Source organism: Rhinoderma darwinii, chromosome 3 (genome assembly GCF_050947455.1).
Source record: "Rhinoderma darwinii isolate aRhiDar2 chromosome 3, aRhiDar2.hap1, whole genome shotgun sequence".
Lineage (NCBI taxonomy): Eukaryota > Metazoa > Chordata > Amphibia > Anura > Rhinodermatidae > Rhinoderma > Rhinoderma darwinii.
The window spans coordinates 224,169,339-224,188,979 of NC_134689.1; positions in this window are offsets into that span (position 1 = coordinate 224,169,339).

Here is a 19,641-nt window from a genome sequence, read left to right on the forward strand (position 1 = left end):
CCACAAAATTTGTAAAGCAATTTCTCCCGAGTAAAACAATACCCCACATGTGGTAATAAACGGCTGTTTGGACACACGGCAGGGCTTAGAAGGGAAACAGCACTATTTGGCTTTTTGAGATCACATTTGCAGGAATGGTTTGCGGAGGCCATGTCACATTTGCAAAGCCCCTGAGGGGACAAAACAATGAAAACGCCCAAAAAGGGACTCCATTTAGGAAACTACACCTCTTGAGGAATTCATCTAGGGGTGTAGTAAGCATTTTGACCCCACAGACGTTTCATAGAATTTATTAGAATTAGGCAGTGAAAATAAAAACAGTCCTTTTTCTTCAATAAGACGTAGCTTTAGCGCAAATTTTTTCATTTTCTCAACAAATAAAGGAAAAAAAGAACCCAAAATTTGTAAAGCAATTTCTCCCGAGTACGGCAATACCCCATATGTGGTCATAAACTGCTGTTTGGGCAAACGGCAGGGCTCAGAAGGAAAGGACCGCCATTTGGAGTGCAGATGTTGCTGGATTGGTTTCTGGGCGCCTGTGGGCCCAAAACAGTGGAAACCCCCCAGAAGTGACCCCATTTTGGAAACGACACCCCTCAATGCATTTACCAAGGGGTGTAGTAAGCATTTTAACCCTGCAGGTGTTTTGTAGAAATTAGTGTTCACTCGATGTTGCAGAGTGAAAATGGGATTTTCTTCCATAGATATGCCAATATGTGGTGCCCGGCTTGTGCCACCATAACAAGACAGCCCTCTAATTATTATGCGGTGTTTCCCGGTTTTAGAAACACCCTACATGTGGCCCTAATCTTTTGCCTGGACATATGACAGGGCTCAGGAGTGAAGAGTACCATGCGGAGTGGAGGCCTAATTTGGCGATTTACAAAGTATTGGTTCACAACTGCAGAGGCTCAGATGTGAAATAATAAAAAGAAACCCCTGAGAAGTGACCCCATTATGGAAACTGCACCCCTCAAGGCATTTATTAAGAGGTGTAGTGAGGATTTTCACCCAACAGGTCTTTTCCATAAATGAATGCACTGCGGATGGTGCAAATTAAAAATGTATATTTTTCCCTAGATATGCCATTCAGTGGCAAATATGTCATGCCAAGCTTATGACACTGGAGACACACACCCCAAAAATTGTTAAAAGGGTTCTCCCGGGTATGATGATGCCATATATGTTGAAGGAAACTGCTGTTTGGGCACGCTGTAGGGTTCAGAGCCGAGGGAGCACCATTTGGCTTTTGGAGAGCGGATTTTGCTTGGTACTAAATTTGTTTGAGTATTGCTGGTGTTTTATAATGTGGGGGTACATGTAAGCGGGGCGGAGTATATAAGGGGCATAGTCAGGTGGTATGAAAAAAAAATAATAATCCATAGATGTGTGTTACGCTGTGAAGCAATCCTTTCCGCACAGGCCAGTGTCGCACTGATAAATGGTGTAATTTCTTATCCCCCTTTTGGTCCACACTCTGCACCTTTGTAGTTTGAGGAATTTTGCTGGGAAGTGTTGTCCTGGTATAATACGGGCACCGTCGCTTCCAGCAGATATGTTTGGGCCCTCCCTTTCCTGGTTCCCTAATTTTAGGTCCTTGATAAATCGCCTCTTCAAACAGAAGAAATGTTCGCCTCGGGCACAACTGCATATTTTTTTATTTCCTGACTTATTGGAGCCATAACTAATTTTATTTTTCATAGACGTAGCGGTATGAGGGCTGGTTTGTTGCGGGATGAGCTGTAGTTATTATTGGTACCATTTTGGGGTACATGTGACTTTTTGATCACCTTTTATCCTATTTTTTGGGATGCCAGGTAAACAAAAAAATGCAATTCTGGCACAGCTTTTTTCGTTTTTTTTTATACAGCGTTCACCATGCGTTATAAACTACATGTTAACTTTATTCTGTGGGTCAGTACGATTCTGGCGATACCTAATTTATAGCATTTTTTTATGTTTTACAACTTTTTTCACAATAAAATTACTTTTGTAAAAAGAATGTATTTTTTTTCTGTCGCAAAGTTGTGAGAACCATAACGTTTTAATTTTTTTGTCGACGGAGGTGTATGAGGGCTTGTTTTTTGCGGGACGAGCTATAGTTTTTATAGGTACCATTTTTGGATACGTGCGACTTTTAGATCACTTTTTATTCTAATATTTGTAGGGCAAAGTGACTAAAAAACAGAAACTCTGGTAACGTTTTTTACGTTTTTTTTTACGCTGTTCACCGCGTGCAATAAATAATACAATATTTTGATACCTCAGGTCGTTACGGTCGTGGCGATACCAAATACATATGGTTTATTATTATTTTTCAATAATAAAGGACTTGATAAGAGTAAAAGGGGGATTGTGTTTTATTTGATTACTTGAAACTTTTATTGTTTTCAAACTTTTATTTTTTGCACTTTTTTTTACACTTTTTTATACTTTTTTTACACTTTTCTTCAAGTCCCACTAGGGGACTTGAAGGTCCAACGGTCAGATTTTTTTTTTCTAATACATTGCACTACCTATGTAGTGCAATGTATTAGATCTGTCAGTCATTCACTGACAGCAAGCCGATTAGGCTTCGCCTCCCGGCGGGGCCTAATAGGCTTCGCCTCCCGGCGGGGCCTAATAGGCTTCCGTAATGGCAGAGCAGGAGACCATTGTGTCTCCTGTTGCCATAACAGCAGTCGCCAGTCCTGATTGCCTGTCAGGGCTGGCGATCTGCTAGTAACCGCTAAGATGCAGCAATCGCTTTCGATTGCTGCATCGAAGGGGTTAATGGCAGGGATCGGAGCTAGCTCTGGTTCCTGCCGTTACAGGTGGATGTCAGCTGTACAGTACAGCTGACATCCACCGCTGATGACGCCGGATCAGCTCCTGACCCGGCGCCATCTTGCCGGCAGCTACGGAAGCCGATCAGGCTCCGCCGCCGGGCGGATCTTGACCGGCTTCGGTGCTAGGCAGACCGGGAGGCCAGTATTAGGCCTCCGGTTGCCATTGCAGTCACCGGAACCCTGGCAATTTCATTGCTGGGGCTCCGATGAGCTGCAAACACCTTAAGTGCAGCGATCGCGTTTGAGCGCTGCACTTAAGGGGTTAATGGCGGGGATCGAAGCTAATTTCGGTCCCCGCCGTTACAGTCGGATGTCAGCTGTAAGATACAGCTGAGATCCGGTGATGATGGCACAGTTTCTGAGCCGGTGCCAAACATTTGACGTACATGTACGGCATTTTGCGGGAAGTCAATGCTTTCCATGACGTACATGTACGTCAAATGTCGGGAAGGGGTTAAGGTCATGGAGTGGCCTAGCCAGTCTCCAGAACTTAATCCCATTGAAAACTTATGGAGGGGGCTGAAGATTCGAGTTGCCAAGCGACAGCCCCGAAATCTTAATGATTTACAGATGATCTGCAAAGAGGAGTGGGCCAAAATTCCATCTAACATGTGTGCAAACCTCATCATCAACTACAAAAAAATGTCTGACTGCTGTGCTTGCCAACAAGGGTTTTGCCACCAAGTATTAAGTCTTGTTTGCCAAAGGGATCAAATACTTATTTCTCTGTGCACAATGCAAATAAATGTATATAATTTTGACAATGTGATTTTCTGTTTTTTTTTTAAAATATAATCTATCTCTCACTGGTAAAATTAACCTAGCCTAAAAATTCTAGACTGTTCATGTCTTTGACAGTGGGCAAACTTACAAAATCAGCAAGGGATCAAATACTTATTTCCTTCACTGTAAATACAATCTTGTGGCTAAAATATATCTAAATTAACACTGAAACATAATGCACCATATAGTATAATAGCTACAGTATTAATTTATTAATGGTAAGAAGCAAAGCCTTTATTATAAAAATAATATTGACTGTCACTTTGGAAATAATGCAGGGGCTGACATCCTTCCTACTATAAGACAAGCTGCTAAAGTCACCAGCGCAATTCTGGTAGTATTCTTACTGACACATGTAACTATGAATTTTAGATTACCACTTCCAACCAGTGGTAATATGGGGACCAAGTAGACTAAAACTGTGCCTGTAATTAATTTTCAACAGTGTTAGACACAGACACCAGAGGGAACCCGTGCAAGAACAGTATATGAACCCCTTGCTCTCCAGTAGCTCATCTCTCTCTAACGGTATGTTCACATGTTCAGGATGTTCTACTTTAAAATTCTGTACGTATTTAAAGAAATTTGCTTCAGAAATCTTCCCTCTTTCCTGCGGATTTATGTGGTGGATTTTCAAATTGTTACGTGGATTGTCACACGGATTCTCTTCACTGAAGTCAATGAAGGTATTCTGCAAGAATAAGTAGCATGCAACTTATTTTCTTTTCTATGCACAAACTAAAATCTGAACAGGGGTTGCAGAGACCCTAATGACTTGCATGGATGGTGGATTGTTGGTGGAATTGACATGGATCATGGGAACGGGGGCTAACAATTCACCAATAATTGTATGTCATGAAATCCATTAGCTCAATCCTATCCATGCAATCTAATAGACAGAAGGAATCAGATTTTAAGGTGGTGGTAGCCCCTCTACCTAATGGTCCGCTGTTTAGGGCCCCTATGGTCTACCTGTTCTTGGTAATCAGAACAGTCAAAAGGAAAGAAGCAGATGGGCACAGGCGGTGATGCTACAACCAGCATCTACTCACCAACTCCATGTACAAATCAGCTGTATCGTTCACTTTACACTGCATCCGTCAGTCCCGCGGGCCTAACACGTTCAGTGTTGGCGAGTCCTGCGTCTCTGTGACACGCAGGATCCCCCTGTAAATGATCACATCTAAGTTCATAACTTAGATGTGATCGATTACAGGTGGAACCTTTGTGTCACAGATATGCAGGACCCACTGTCACTGAACCCAGGTCCACATTACTGAAAAATTCAGTGTAAATAGAGTGATACAGTGGTTCTGTATAGACAGTACAGAACAGCCGTATCTCCAAAAGTAACATGTTTTTTTAATAAAGACTAAATACAAAGTTACACTAAACACACTGACTAATCTATTTATTAAAAAGAAAAAAAAGCCATCAAAGGTGTTCATAGCCTTTAAATCTCATGCACTTGCCTGCAACAGTGGTCCGCTGCAGATTTTTCACCTGTAAATCCAGGCAGCAAATCCGCAACAAGTCCGCTACTTGTGCAGAGGGCCTCAAAGTGTGTGTGTGTGTGTGTGCAAGGCCACGTGTGACTGTGTAAGTGTTGCTTGTGTCTATTGTTAAGTGTGTTTGGGTGTTTAAAGCCATGCATTTGAATGTGTGAGCAGTTGTCTGTATGAGAGAGATCCTGTGTGGCACTATCTACAGAGGGTGCTAAAATTATGGGGGTACAAACTGGGGCCTAACTTCTATATGGGGGCATGAACAGGGCCTAACGTCTATATGGGGGTACAAAGTGACGTTTTCTGCCATTTACTGCTGCCGTGAGTTCCCCCACAAAGAGGCCTACTAAGTCTTGTGTCGCCCAAGGCCCCACATAAACCTGGAGCCGTCCCTGATACTTACCTCTCTCCTCCCAGACGCTCCTGCGCTGGGGGCTTCTGTCATCTCTGTTTTGTGTGTACACAGAGTGACTGCAGCGGTGACATCACATCGACAGTATATCACCGCCGCAGCTAATTACTGGTCTCAGCTGAATATCGCTGAGGCTATTAATGGACTGCAGCGGTGGTGTAACGTCAACATGATGTCACCGCTATATACATACAGAGAACAGATCTGATGGGAGCCCCCAGCACAGGAACGTCTGGGAGGAGAGAGGAAAGTAGAATTTCTTTTTTTAATTTGAACTCCTCTTGTTGCTTCAACAAATTGTTTAATTTGTATTCCGGACAACTGCTCTAAAGCTATGCAGACCTTTGAAATAGTTTTAGTTTTTTTGTTTTTTTAAATGATCAGTCAGTGTGTTTTGTGCAACTTTCCATCTATTATCGATCACATTTAAGTTATAAACATGTCAGAGACCCGCTGACACTGAACCTGCCATGCTCCCAACTTTCAAGTATCACAAAGAGGGACAACCGGTGCGGCAATTGTTTTATTTTAAGCCATGCCTATAATCCCACTCAATCCTACCCATACACACCCGGTTCAGCCCACACAGTTTCATGCTCCCATAGTGCCTCCCACACAGTATAATGCCAAATAGCTGCCCCACTCAGTATAATGCCCTCTAGCTGCCACCATACATTATAATGCCCCCATAGCTGCCACCATACAGTATAATGCCCCCAAAGATGCACCCATACAGTATAAAGCCAACACAGATGCCCCATACAGTATAATGCCCACACAGATTCTCCCATGCAGTATAATGCCCACACAGATGCCCCCATACAGTATAATGTCCACATAGATGCCCCCATGCAGTATAAGGGTATGTTCACACGGCAGCGTCCATTACGGCTGAAATCACGGAAACAGGTCCTGAATTTCAGACGTAATGGCATGTTGTCGGCGTTTTTCGCTGCGTCTATTACGAACGTAATTGGAGCTGTTTTTCTATGGTGCCAATAGAAAATGGCTCCAATTACATCCCAAGAAGTGACAGGCACTTCTTTAACACGGGCGTTTTAAAAATGACCGTCGGCACAGAACATCGTTAAACCCATTCAAATGAATGGGCATTGTAGCCGTATTTTTGGACGTAATTCGAGGTTAAAACGCCAGAATTACGTCCGTAAATAGTGTGTGTGAACCCAGCCTAATGCCTAAACACATTCCCCATACAACATAATGCCCCATAGCTGCCCCCATGCAGAATAATGCCACCATAGCTGCCCCGTACAGTATAATGCACCCATACAGTATAATGCCCACATAGATGCCACCATACAGTATAGTGCCCCCATAGCTGCCCCATACTGTATAATGCCACATAGCTGCCCTATACAGTTGAATGCCCTCAAAGCTGCCCCCATACAGCATAATGCCCCATAGCTTCCCTCATACAGTATAATGCCCCCCAGCTGCCCTTATGAAGTATAATGCCCCCATAGCTGCCCCTAGTGCCAGTGCCCACATATAAAGTGCCAGTGCTCTTGTAGATAGTGCCACAGTGCCCATGTAGATAGTACCAGTGCCCACATATAAAGTGAAAATGCCCTTGTAAATAGTTACATAGTTACATAGTTTGTACCGTTGAAAAAAGACACATGTCCATCAAGTTCAACCAAGGGATGGGAAAGGGGAAGTAAAAAATTTCCTACACATAGGAGCTAATATTTTTTTGTTCTAGGAAACTATCTAAGCCTTTTTTGAAGCCATCTACTGTCAATGCTGTGACCAGCTCCTGTGGTAGGCAATTCCATAAGTTCACCATTCTCAAAGTAAAGAAGGCTTGTCACCTCTGCAGGTTGAACCTTTCTTTTTCCAGACGGAGGGAGTGCCCCCTTGTTTTTTGAGGGGGTTTTACATGGAACAGGATTTCACCATATTTTTTGTATGTGCCATTCATATATTTATATAAGTTAATCATGTCCCCCCTTAGTCGTCTTTTCTCAAGGCTAAATAGGTTTAGTTCTTTTAATCTTTCCTCATAACTTAGATTCTCCATGCCCCTTATTAGCTTCGTTGCTCTTCTTTGTATTTTTTCCAACTCCAGGGCATCCTTTCTATGAACTGGAGCCCAGAACTGGACTGCATATTCTAGATGAGGCCTCACTAATGCTTTGTAAAGTGGTAATATTACATCCCTGTCCCGCGAGTCCATGCCTCTTTTGATACACGACAATATTTTTGCTGGCCTTTGAAGCAGCTGATTGACACTGCATGCTGTTATTTAGTTTATGATTTACAAGTACACCCAGATCCTTTTCAACAAGTGACTCCCCCAGTGTAGCTCCCCCTAGGACATATGATGCATGCAGGTTGTTCGTACCCAGGTGCATAACTTTACATTTATCTACATTAAACTTCATTTGCCAAGTGAACACCCAAACACTTAGTTTGTTTAAATCTGCCTGCAATTCACAAACATTTTCCATAGTCTGAACTATATTGCATAGCTTGGTGTCATCTGCAAAAATAGAAATAGTGCTATTAATCCCATCCTCTATATCATTAATAAATAAGTTGAATAATAGTGGTCCCAGCACTGAACCCTGGGGTACACCACTTATAACCGGGGACCATTCAGAGTAGGAATCTTTGACCACAATTCTCTGGAAACGATCCTTGAGCCAATTCTCAATCCAATTACAAACTATACTTTCTAAACCTATAGTCCTTAATTTACCCATTAGACGTCTATGGGGGACAGTGTCAAATGCCTTTGCAAAGTCCAAAAGACTATATCCACAGCGGCCCCTCAGTCTATGCTTCTGCTTACCTCTTCATAAAAACAAATCAGGTTGGTTTGACAGCCTCTGTCCTTTGTAAAACCGTGCTGGCTTTCACTTATAATACTATTTATTGTCACATAATTCTGTATATAGTCCCTCAATAGCCCCTCAAACAGTTTCCCCACAATTGATGTTAAGCTTACTGGTCTATAATTACCCGGCGAAGACCTAGAGCCCTTTTTGAAAATAGGCACAACATTTGCCCTGCGCCAGTCCCTTGGCACTATACCTCCTCACAATCTTCACCCTCTAATGTCTCATTCACACTCACCTTCATATCGCTTCTCACATACAGACATACACCACCACCTTTCCTATTCACCCTGTCTTTCCGAAACAGTGTAAAACCCTGTAGATTTACAGCCCAATCATGTGAAGAGTCCAGCCATATTTCAGCAACACCAACTATATCTATATTTTCTTCCAGTATCAAGGCCTCCAGCACCCCCATTTTGCTTGCTAGACTTCTGGCATTTGTGAACATACACTTTAACTTGCCTTTAAGTGTTTCACTTTCAGTATCAGAAATGTGATTATTTGACATTTGGGCTTTTTTATTTTCACAGGTGTTTTGTAACGAAAGGATCTCCTTATCTTGTTGCCTAGTCCTCTCCCCACCGTCTGTTTCTCCCCCCACCAATATAGTCTGACTCCTCTCTAACCTAACTACCCCTTTATTTTCTACATTGGACTACAGTGTCCCCTGTAGATAGTGCCCCTATATAGTGCCCCAGTGTCCATGTAGATAGGGCCATACCCCCCTTGAAGTTAGCGCCACCCCTCCTGTAGATAGTGCTACCCCCACCTGTAGATAGTGCCATTGGGACTCCGTCTAAGAGCCGAATCCCCAGGCAGAGCATAGTCCAGTGATTCCGCTCCTGCTGGGAAGCCCTGATGTCACTGTACAAATATGGACAGTGACGTCAGTGGCTACTCCTTGAGCGGAATACCCGTTGCCGACTCTGGTCAGTAGCCACTGACGTCACTGTCCGTCTATGGACAGTGACGTCAAGAGATTCCCCGCGTACAGCACTTAAAGTAGCGCTGTGGCCGGGGAGTCTTCAGTGAGCAGGGGAGCTCCCGCGGCTCCTCTGTTCTGAACTAATTCTGAAGCAGGGAGCTGATGGTTCCCTGCTTCAGAATTGGTTTTAACTGTATCTGCATCCTGAGGACGCAGATACAGTTGACAGTGGGACATCGCCTGGAATCCGCTACTGTCCCGCTGAACCTGAGACGTTTGGGATGTATGAGGTTCTGTTACTATATCAATGTACTGAACTTAGTTCTGGTAATGTATTTATTCACTAGGCTTGGTTCTGTTACAGTATATATGCACTACGCCAATGCATTTAGGAGGTGTGGCAAAGGGCAACACTTTCCATAAATCCCAGGGCCCATGGTACCCTTAATCTACCCCTGAATTGAAAAGAAAAATCAAAACAGGAAATTAAATGGAAATATTTCATTGAAAGTGCAATTAATATTTTATCAAATGTTTAGAAAATTACAATTACCTGGTGCTTAGTTTTTACTAAGATACCATGTAACCCTACCAGATGTGTACATGAGAAATGTAAATGACATAGATTATTATAAACATTAACATTATTAAATTACATTGCTGATTTGATTAGAAGATCATTAGGGCAAGTCAGTTATGTTTGAGCATGATTTGGATTTAAAATGATGTTTATTTATTATTATTTTTATGCCCATAAAAATAGTTTTTTTTATTGATAGGAAAAGCTAATATATTAATATATTGTGTTTGTACTTGTGACCTACATTATCCTGTTACACTGATGCAAATAAAATATCACATTATTAAAAGTACTCATACAGTGAAGGAAATAAGTATTTGATCCCTTGCTGATTTTGTAAGTTTGCCCGCTGTCAAAGACATGAACAGTCTAGAATTTTTAGGCTAGGTTAATTTTACCAGTGAGAGATAGATTATCTAAAAAAAAAAAAAAAAGAAAATCACATAGTCAAAATTATATATATTTATTTGCATTGTGCACAGAGAAATAAGTATTTGATCCCTTTGGCAAACAAGACTTAATACTTGGTGGCATAACCCTTGTTGGCAAGCACAGCAGTCAGATGTTTTTTTATAGTTGATGATGAGGTTTTCACACAAGTTAGATGGAATTTTGGCCCACTCCTCTTTGCAGATCATCTGTTAATCATTAAGATTTCAAGGCTGTCGCTTGGCAACTCGGATCTTCAGCTCCCTCCATAAGTTTTCGATGGGATTAATGTCTGGAGACTGGCTAGGCCACTCCATGACCTTAATGTGCTTCTTTTTGAGCCACTCCTTTGTTGCCTTGGCTGTATGTTTCGGGTCATTGTCGTGCTGGAAGACCCAGCCACGAGCCATTTTTAATGTACTGGTGGAGGGAAGGAGGTTGTCACTCAGGATTTGATGGTACATGGCTCCATCCATTCTCCCATTGATGCGGGGAAGTAGTCCTGTGCCCTTAGCAGAGAAACACCCCCAAAACATAATGTTTCCACCTCCATGCTTGACAGTGGGGATGGTGTTCTTTGGGTCATAGGCAGCATTTCTCGTCCTCCAAACACGGCGAGTTGAATTAATGCCAAAGAGCTCAATTGTAGTCTCATCTGACCACAGCACCTTCTCCCAATCACTCTCAGAATCATCCAGATGTTCATTTGCACACTTCAGACGGGCCTGTACATGTGCCTTCTTGAGCAGGGGGACCTTGCGGGCACTGCAGGATTTTAATCCATTACGGCGTAATGTGTTACCAATGGTTTTCTTGGTGACTGTGGTCCCAGCTGCCTTGAGACCATTAACAAGTTCCCCCCTGTGTAGTTTTCGGCTGAGCTCTCACCTTCCTCAGGATCAAGGATACCCCACGAGGTGAGATTTTGCATGGAGCCCCAGATCGATGTCGATTGACAGTCATTTTGTATGTCTTCCATTTTCTTACTATTGCACCAACAGTTGTCTCCTTCTCACCCAGCGTCTTACTTATGGTTTTGTAGCCCATTCCAGCCTTGTGCAGGTCTATGATCTTGTCCCTGACATCCTTAGAAAGCTCTTTGGTCCTGCCCATGTTGTAGAGGTTAGAGTCAGACTGATTAATTGAGTCTGTGGACAGGAGTCTTTTATACAGGTGACCATTTAAGACAGCTGTCTTTAATGCAGGCGCCAAGTTGATTTGGAGTGTGTAACTGGTCTGGAGGAGGCTGAACTCTTAATGGTTGGTAGGGGATCAAATACTTATTTCTCTGTGCACAATGCAAATAAATATATATAATTTTGACTATGTGATTTTCTGTTTTTTTTAAATATAATCTATCTCTCACTGGTAAAATCAACCTAGCCTAAAAATTCTAGACTGTTCATGACTTTGACAGTGGGCAAACTTACAAAATCAGCAAGGGATCAAATACTTATTTCCTTCACTGTATATGGTGTATATATACATATATATATATATATATATATATATATATATATATATATATATATATATAATCCAAACAAAATGAAAGAGGCCCCTGCGTTGAGCTGAAACGTCATGATTTCTATGGACCAATAAAGCACCTTTTTCTACTTTGCTTATATCTTGGAGTGCTGCCTGTTTTCTGGATCTTATATGTATATATATATATATATATATATATATATATATATATATATATATATATATATATATATATATATATATATATATATATATATATATATATGTATGTATATATATATGTATATATATGTATATATATATATATATATAATTATATATATATATATACATATACATACAGGATAGATAGATAGATAGATAGATAGATAGATAGATAGATAGATAGATAGATAGATAGATAGATAGATAGATAGATAGATAGATAGATAGATAGTGTATCTTGTTTCTCTGTTTCACCTGATTTGATTTTTTAAACACAGTAAATTAGCTAAAGTGTACTTCGAATCTAATTTTAGGACTGAATTCTTTTTGGCAGTGTACATTTATGTTTTTTCTGTAATTGACTTGGCAGCAGTTTTAGTCACAGATTTCTGTTTTTCAGATTGTCTCAAAATGAATACAAGGTTTTCTTTGAAATGTAATTAATACTACGTTCAGCTGCAAGACATTCGCAGGTTGTCAAAGAAATTGTGAAGAGGTTAGCTACGAAACAGGGAATAGAAATAGCTAGCTAAATAAGGATTAAAACGTGTTGAAAGAACATGCAAAGCTACCAGGCTGAAACACATACATCTGTTCAGAAAAAGTGGAAGGAAATCTAGCAAATTGTAGCACCTTAATATAAGTATGATAAAAGACAAAAAATAAATATATATATATATATATATATATATATATATATATATATATATATATATATATATATATAACTTTAAGTATAATGATTACCATTATTCCATATGTATATGTTCCATTAGCACTTCTAGCAGTTAAGACATATTGTATAATTCCCCAGGATTTTTCTTATAAAGGTTGTCACTGTGCCCCCGACGATAAGCCAGACATCTTATCGCCAGGGTAAGCTGCATCTGACTACACAATTTTTCTGCACCAGCTACTCCTGGGGAAATGTAGTATTGCATGCCAGACACTCAAATTCACAGCCAAACATTTAAAATATGGCATGTTGGGCAGGGCCAGTTTTAGGCAAAGTGTGGCCCTGGGCAAAGTTCAAAGTGGGGCCCGAAATGCTGAACTACTGTATCAATAAAGCAGTGAATTCAGAAGGCAGTGTGCAGAGAACTGCATCACTGATTTCTAGCGTGTCCATAACACAATATAAGGTCCAAATAATACCACCACAACATAACCACACAGTGACTGAATAATTCCTCCATTCCACTATACAAAGATCAATATTACCACCATATAGTGACCATATAGTGGTAGATGCCAGTTATACATAGGAGCTCTGCAGACCATATAAGTGATTAAAGCACATTAATATGCAGTGACTCACAGGTGATATTTTCTCTGATTAGACTCGTTCACTTTCCCTTTTTTTCTCCAATTGGCCCAAAACACTGTGACTTATTCCAGCCACAACTCGTCTCTGCAGATTTTGACACACATACATGGTTTTTCACTTTTGAAGCATCCTCCCTTCCTATGCACCATCCTCTAAACAAACTCGTAATCCACAGTGCCCCAGATGTTAATAATGATCCCTTATTGCTCAACACAATAAAAGTGACCCCTTATTAACCATGCCACCTTTGTGCCCCCACATAGTAATAATGCCCCCTTTGTGCCCCCTTTGTGCCCCCTCTAGATAGGGCCACAGCGTACCCTGTATATAGCGCCATACACAGCCCGATGTAGAGAGCGCTACACACACAGCCCGCTGTAGATGGCACCACACACAGCCCCTGTAGATAGCGCCACACACATCCCCCTGTTGATAGTGACACACCTAGCTCTTCCTTGTAGATAGTATCACACACAGCGCCCCCTCTTGTAGATAGTGCCACACAGCCCTCTCTTGAGGATAGTGACACACATCCCTCCATTGTAGATAGTGTCACACAGCCCCTGTCTTGTAGATAGTGTCACACAGCCGCCCTGCCTTGTAGATAGTGCCACATAGACACACACACACCCTCCTGTAGACCCCTAGTAGACAGTGTCACACAGCCATCCCCCTGTAAATAGTACCACACAGTCCCAATGTAGATAGTACCACACAACCCCCAGTAGATCGTGACACACAGCCCCCTTGTAGATAGTGCCACACAACCCTCGCCCTTGTAGATTGTGCCACACAGCGCCCCTTGTAGATAGTGCCACATATCCTTGTAGATAGTGCCACACAGTCCACTTCTTATAGATTGCCACACAGCCCCCCTTGTAGATAACCAAAACCTATTATTGCATTCAGGAAAGTCTTGTCAACATACATGTAGAGTTTCTGTCATAAACCGTAAAAAGACAAGAACGTGTACAAACCAAGTATATCTTGGTGAAATGACCCTAACGTTGAGCATGAAAACCTACAGAATATGGAGTACAATTAACACAGTAATCTCTTTAGAAAAAATACAACCTTTATTCAAAATACACAATGATTAAAAGATGAGTCATGCAAAGCATGAACAAGACGTCCCTCAATGCAGGGAGCATGTATAAACAATGTTAGAAAGCGTCGATATGAAGTATACAAAAAGGAGGTAGAAGTAGAATACAAAATGCATATATCCTGTGATTCAAATAATCCCTGAATGTAAGGACAGCACAGTTACCACAGGTACAAATGTACAGCTGATCATCTGGTGGGATGATCAATAGGATGTGGCAAGACATATAAGTGGACTTGCATGAACAGGATGCATGTAAAAAAGCAACATACCCATGTGGCTCGCTCTGCACGGAGAGAGACGTCAGACCCGACGCGAGTTTCGGCATAATGCCTTCGTCTGGGGGCACACACATAGTGCCACACAGCCCCTGTCTTGTAGATAGTGTCACACAGCCGCCCTGTCTTGTAGATAGTGACACACACACACACACACCCTCTTGTGGATAGTGCCACACCACCCCTAGTAGACAGTGTCACACAGCCCTCCCCCTGTAAATAGTACCACACAACCCCCCAGTAGATAGTGACACACAGCCCCCTTGTAGATAGTGCCACACATACCCCCTCTTGTAAATAGTGCCACACAGCCCCCTTCTTACAGTGCCACACAGCCCCGCATCTTGTAGATAATGCCACACAGCCCCCCTCTTCTAGATAGTGCCACACAGCCCTCCCCTGTAGATAGTGCCACACAGCACTCCTTGTAGATAGTACCAAACAGCCCTCCCCTGCAGATAGTGCCACACAGACCCCACTTTGTAGACAGTGCCACCCACCTTGTAGATAGTGCTGTATAGCCCTCCCTCCTGTATAGTGCCACACACCCCCTCCCCCATTTTAGAAAGTTCCACACATCCTGGACCTTGTGTTTCAACATTTATAATTTCTGCTGCGCTTGTCCACCAGTTCTGGGATTGTGAGGTCTACATGTGATATCATCTGGCAGAGACTCAAGTTGATGGTGACGCTTTAGCCCACAGCAGAACAGTGGGTGAAAATTGCAGATAGTTTAATGAACACTGCGCAGATTCTCAACTGCATCGGGGCAGGAACGGGAAACATATCCGTGTCAAGAAACCTCCATACTCTGGGTCCCGATTTTATAATTACAAGCAGTATTTCTCGGTAAAGCTGTTGGCTTTGTACTGGTTTGTAATTTTGAACATCGGGTCCTATGGAAGCACTGCTGATGCTCGTAACTTTTAGTAACTGTAAAGGATCTGCCAGACACAGCTTCTGTGTTGACGCCCGTGGGTAATCAGTCTGCACCTGCTCCTAAGTCTGAGAGAGTGACACGATCTTCTATCAGTCAGGCTGGGAGGCTGAGCGGTGGGAGAGCCTATCAGAGCCTGGCCAGACGGAGCTAGCTCCCACCCTCTGTCTATTTATACCTGCATTTCCTGCTCCTCCTTTGCCTGTGATTCTTTTCTGTTTCCTGGCTCTGCTGCTCCTGCTATGATTATTGACCTTGCTTCATTTTTGACCCTGGCTTTACTGACTACGCTCCTGCTCTGCGATTTGTACCTCGTGCACTCCTGGTTTGACTCAGCTCGTTCACTACTCTTGTTGCTCACTGTGTTGCCGTGGGCAACTGCCCCATTCCCCTTAGCTTCTGTGTACCCTTGTCTGTCATGCACTTATTGAGCGTAGGGACTGTCGCCCAGTTGTACGCCGTCGCCTAGGACGGGCCGTTGCAAGTAGGCAGGGACTGAGTGGCGGGTAGATTAGGGCTCACCTGTCTGTCTCTCTACCCCGTCATTACAGTAACAGATGAGGACTTTGAACTCTCGACCGATATCATGCGCCCATTCCCTAGACAAAGTTTGGACAACAGGAGGCGTATCTTCAACTATCAGCTTATCAGGGCGCGTCAATTTATTAAGGTATGTATTCACTATTCCAGCCAAAAAATGGGTGCCCACTATGCAGATGGATCCAGAAAATGTGAACGTAGGGATACAAGCCTGTGTGATCTTTCACACCTTCACCAAGATTCATGGTACTGCCTTTGATGGGGATGTCAACCAACATGTAACCACTTAATCAGTCAGTGTTGACGAAACAACACAAGGAAGACCAGGAACTTCTAGATTTAGAATCCGTGAATTCTATACAGATTATGTTGTGAGCCCTGAGGCTGCTGTTCCCTGGCAGCAGGACTATATTCATTGGGGTGATGATAGGGTAGGTTATTGTGTAAATATGTGTATAAGATTTATTTAATGTTTCCCGCTGCTTATTGTCTCCTTATATGCAGACAATGACTGTTCTTATGTATAGTGGGATAACAAAGGAAGTAAAAAAACAAAAACAAGATGTCACTTATATTATGTATTTCAATTTAGTAAGTTGAGTACATAATGTTGTACTGCTTTAATTGGCCTGTGGGACTGAGTAGCTAATTAATACATTAATGCCCACTACAGCCTGGTTAATAATCACATAATTACCTAATGCAAGTATAAGGTAGTCATATGTGCAGATAGTTTACCACAAGAAAATTAGTGACAGAATCCATGTGGCACAAAATTGGTGTAAATGTGGCCCTATATATGTGTGGACATTTTATATGTTATTCAAGCCCGACAAAGACACCTGCATGGGTTGAAACATTGAATGTGGTGTTTGGGGCTGAATTTTTTGGAAGCTGTTGAATTTTTGCATCCTGCTTTACTTTCCAAGTGAATGCTGTAGACAACCGATGCTCTTCACATGTATAGATAGTTTGTCCAGGTTTTCACGTGTTAATCAGCTTGACTTTAGGTCATATTGCAAATCATAATAAGGTTAAACATAGTAACATAGTTGGTAAGTTGTGAAAAGACAAACATCCATCTCTTATGCTGCAATGGCGATACAGAAAAAAACAACTATGTTTTGGAAAGGAAATTACTTCCCAACCCATAATTTGGCAACCAGAATTAATCCATGGATTAACTTCATTTTCAGTAGTCTAGTGCCCATAAATTGTAACATTATTTTTTTCAATAAAGACCCCTTTAATGATTCCATTGTCTCACTGCTCTTACAGGAAAGAAATCTCTTTTGTGCTGAAGGGGATACCTTCTATTCTCTTTTCAAAACAATAATAAAGATATACAGTTTTGCCAAAGATCTTAGTGCACATTATGCAATGGGAATTTCAGTATAGGATGGAATTTCTGCAAGAAGAAATTCCATTTATTACAAAGTCTTGCATTGATGAACCTCCTTTTGGGCACTAGTGATAATCAGATTTGGAAATTGTAGAATTAAAATGTTTTTAATCCCTTTTTTATGATCTTAGTTAGGCCATATGACACATCATTGTCAGTTGCTGTTTTTAATTCTTTCCTACGCTGGATGGAGCTTGCGTTTAACATAACTGTGCTGCTTCAAAATCATGCCTCTGTAGTAAGAAAAAAGGGGTAATTTTATCAATGTATTTAGACCAGGGCAGGGGCGTAGCTAAAGGCTCATGGGTCCTGGTGCAAGAATTCAGCTTGGGCCCCCCTACCCCTCTCCAACACCACCAGACCCCTGCACGTGCATATGCCCAGCCACCTTGCCCAACGGCAGTACTAAAATCAAAAGTGCATCATTATAATAATAACAACAACAGTATACTGCTCCCCATAGCTGCCCCCACAGTATAATGCTCCCATACAGTAAAATGCCCCCTCATCTCGGCCCCCACAGTATAGTGCCCCCATAACTGCTACCACAGTATAATGCCCCCACATAGCTGCCCCCACACAGTATAATGCCCCCACAGTGTAATCCCCCCACACAGCATAATGCCCCCCATTGCTGCCCCCACACAGTATAATGCTCCCCATAGCTACCCCCACAGTATAATGTCCCCATGGATGCCCCCACGGTATAATGTCCCCTAGAGCTGCCCCACACAGCATAATTCCCCTCATAGCTGCCCCCACACAGTATAATGCCCCCATAGCTGTCCCCACAGTATAATGCTCCCTATAGATGCCCCATACTTTATAATGTCCCCGTAGCTGCCCTACAGTATAATGCCCTCCATAGCTGCCCCACACAGTACAATGCCCCCATAGCTGCCCCCACACAGTATATAGCCCCATGGCTACCCCCACACAGTATAATGCCCCCATAGCTGCCCCCACTCAGTACAATGCCCTCCATAGCTGCCCGCACACAGTATAATGCCCCCATAGCTGTCAACACAGTACAATTCCCCCCATAGCTGCCCCCACAGTATAATGCCCCCATAGCTGTCCCCACAGTATAATGTCCCCCATAGCTGCCCCACACAGCATAATTCCCCTCATAGCTGCCCCCACACAGTATAATGCCCCCATAGCTGTCCCCCCAGTATAATTCTCCCTATAGCTGCCCCATACTTTATAATGTCCACGTAGCTGCCCTACAGTATAATGCCCTCCATAGCTGCCCCACAGAGTACAATGCCCCATAGCTGCCCCCACACAGTATATAGCCCCATGCCTACCCCCACACAGTATAATGCCCCCATAGCTGCCCCCACTCAGTACAATGCCCTCCATAGCTTCCCGCACACAGTATAATGCCCCCATAGCTGTCAACACAGTACAATTCCCCCCATAGCTGCCCCCACAGTATAATGCCCATATAGCTGTCCCCACAGTATAATGCCCCCCATAGCTGCCCTCACACTGTATAATGCCCCCATAGCTGCTCCCACAGTATAATGCCCCACATAGCTGTCCCCACTGTATAATGCTCCCCATAGCTGCCCCCACACAGTATAATTCCCCCAATAGCTGCCCCCACACTGTTTAATGCCCCCCATAGCGCACCCCACAGTATAATGCTCCCCATAGCTGCACTATACGGTATAATGCCCCCATATATGCCTAATAGAAAAATAATAAAATTGCTTACCTATCCCCGTTCCCACGACAGGTGAAAGAGAACCTTCTCCTCCTTTGGCCGATGCAATGAGTGACTCGGCGGAGACAGGCCCGATGATGTAATTACATCGTGCCTGTCTGTGCCGAGCCGCTCATGGCTCACAGCACAGTGATTGCTGGAGCAAGAAGATGTCAGCTCCTTGTTCCAGCATTGAATGCAGATACAGTTGGAACCGGGACCTTGGTGAGTGGCTCCCGATCTCCCGGAGGTTTTTACATGACCCCCCAATGGGTCACGACCCACAGTTTGTAATGTATTGTGCAGTTTGAGCTTGCAGTGGA